The following is a 2,748-nucleotide window of genomic DNA, read 5'->3' as shown; positions in this document are numbered from 1 at the left end:
AAGTCACTATACTGCGTGCTCATCCACAGGCAGCTCTGCACAGCTCCCTTACAGCAGCTCTGCTAGAAGACTGCAGGAGAGCACCAACTGCTGAACAGACTGCAAGTGTCCTTAGCTAGCTGCTGGGCAGCTGAGCTAGACTTTGCTGACAAAACTTAGAGGCGAGGTTCTAGTCTAGGATGCCCTGGAACAGTCATGAGCCACAGCAAGACTTAAGCTGCACAACCATGTTGGGAGACTAAAAACTCATTTTTGCCTGAGATCAGAGTGAATTTGAAGTTAGGCAAACCAGAAGACTGAAGCACTATAAAGTGGAATTTCTATTGAGTCTGTCTAGACAATTAGGGAGCCTGAATGCAGAATGGTTTAAACATTAAACCTTGATGCATGCCTCAGAAAATGCCTTTTGCTTGTTTTTTAATATAGAAAAATACTAGAGAAGTATTCTTCTGTTGCAAAGAACTTGGAAAGACCAAAACAGCAATGCTTTTAATGCTAGGGATTTCTACTTGAAATCTCTGGGGGTTTTCCAAATCACGTTTACACACCTAACAGTGCTAACATTGCATGGCACTCCACATCACCCCTGAAAGGATGCCAGGACATTCCAGGGTGCTGTGGCACCCTGGATGAGAACCACTGCCCTAGACAGAAACAATGCAATACATTCATGTTGTGACACATACCCAAAATACACGTATAGACATGCCTGGCTACTGGAAATCATATCCGCACGTGTTAGACTTCCAAGTCTCCAGATATACCCTTCTCTCTCTTACTCAATAGGCAAGATGGAAGTAGAAAGCTTCTAACATGTCACCAGAATATTAAAGCACAAGCCTGTAGAAAACTTGTGTCGTTTATACAATACCAAGTGTATATGTAAAATTGTATAACCTGAAACAGTAGAATGTGCTGCGTTGCAGGATCAAAACATCTGAATTGCTTCATGTGCAGAACTCCAAATCCAGGTATCCTTCAGCCAGCTGCCCAGATATTAGGTACTCAGAGGCTTTGGGGCACTGATACCCTATACATTTAAATATAAAGATCTGAAAGTTTTGAGGCAATGGAAAGTAACTTTGATAATGAAGTAAACACATGGTACAGAGAATACAGTGACTTTATCATGTGTTCTGCACAGGAAACAGCAGCTTTAGATAGTTACTTCTTGAATGCTGAAGAAAGCCTGGTGCATGGACCGCATGATTGCATCAGTGCTATGTACATGTGCACAGGTCCTGCCGATAACTGCAGAAGTTCGAACCCAGCTCATTAGCTGGGTGACTGAATAGGCAGGCTTGAAATCATGCTTCCCCTGCAAAGTGGATTTAATTGCAAAGTCACCGGGGTAAGCCTGAAGGCATTTTATGAGGTTGAAGAAAAAGAAAAGGTAGGAAGGAGATAAGTTAGAGCTCTAGGAGAGGAATCCTTGACATAATGCAGTGTGTAAATCAGAGATTCTCAACCACCGGGGCGTGGCCAAATAATGGGCTGCAGCAGGTTGACCTCAGGTTCGTGGCACAAGTCCCCCGCTTGCAGCCCCATCTGTCCACCCAGACGAGTGGCTTTTGGGTTCACAGATGAGCTTCTGGGGTTAAAGCTGAACATCAGGGGAGCCCTGGGAAGGAGGCAGCTCGCTCCACACACCCAGTCTCGCTTCCACTGGGCGATGGGAAAAAAAAAGGTTGGGAACCACTGGTGTAGATGAAGGAGTGCTAGGATGCCCCATAATCTGTTTCACTAGCTCCATCTGGAGGCTATTTTCTTTTTACCTATGACTGCAAAATCACTGGTAAGGGGACATGAAATGAGTGGTTGAAGTTACTTGGTTATAGACTTAAGTGTAAGGGGGTGGAGTAGGGGGTTGCTAAAAAAACAACCAACTTATTGAGCAAGGAAAAAAAGTAGTGGCTCAGAGACTATACCCAAGCCCAGGCAATATGTACATGGAAATTTAAAAAAGGTGAATAGCTATCACAGCAACATACTTATTTCTTTGTTTACAAGACAAAATGTAATAAACATTTCTATAAAGGTCCCTTACATATAAATGCCCTGGCTGGCTCAGACTTTCAAAGTCTAGTACCCTGTTGCCAACAACAAATGCTTCAAAGAAAGGTCCAAGAAGTTACACAGCTACATAACCTGCACCTTGTAAAGATATCAGGCTGACTGGAGCAAGGGTTAGATAGATGCCTTTAATACTTTTTTTCCATGTCATATGTAATTAGACTGAATCTTGTTGCTAGAGAATGTTCTTTTCTCTAAGAACTGAGCAAGATTCAGTGAGGGACTGGATATATCTGCAAGTAACAAGAATATCCAGAATTATAGTCAATGCTGTAAAGTATTTCCTTTGAGTGGTATTAGGTCACCATTAAATTTCATTGAATGTCTTCCTGTCCTTTATTCTCTCATAAAGGAAAAGAAACTCCTGATGCACCATCTCCAAACAACTGATTTTTTACATTCCTTTGTCATATCTTCTTTTGTTAATCTCTTTAAAGGTAAGCCACCCTAATTTTTTTTTCAGTTTTTCATCCGAGATTTTTTTCCACACCCTACATAATCTCATTTCTTGGCATTCCTTGCCAATTTCACATGAAGGTCTTTTGTATTTGAGTTCCAAAAGCTTGAGCCGCATTGCTTTAATTTTTCTTTAAAATGAAACAAGTTTTATTAAGAAAACTCTTGAATTCTGGGTCACCAGTTGCCCTCATAATGACTTCTTAAGTATCAGAAACA

Source organism: Alligator mississippiensis, chromosome 1 (assembly GCF_030867095.1).
Source record: "Alligator mississippiensis isolate rAllMis1 chromosome 1, rAllMis1, whole genome shotgun sequence".
NCBI classification, from domain to species: Eukaryota; Metazoa; Chordata; order Crocodylia; family Alligatoridae; genus Alligator; species Alligator mississippiensis.
This window is presented reverse-complemented; position numbering follows the sequence as displayed.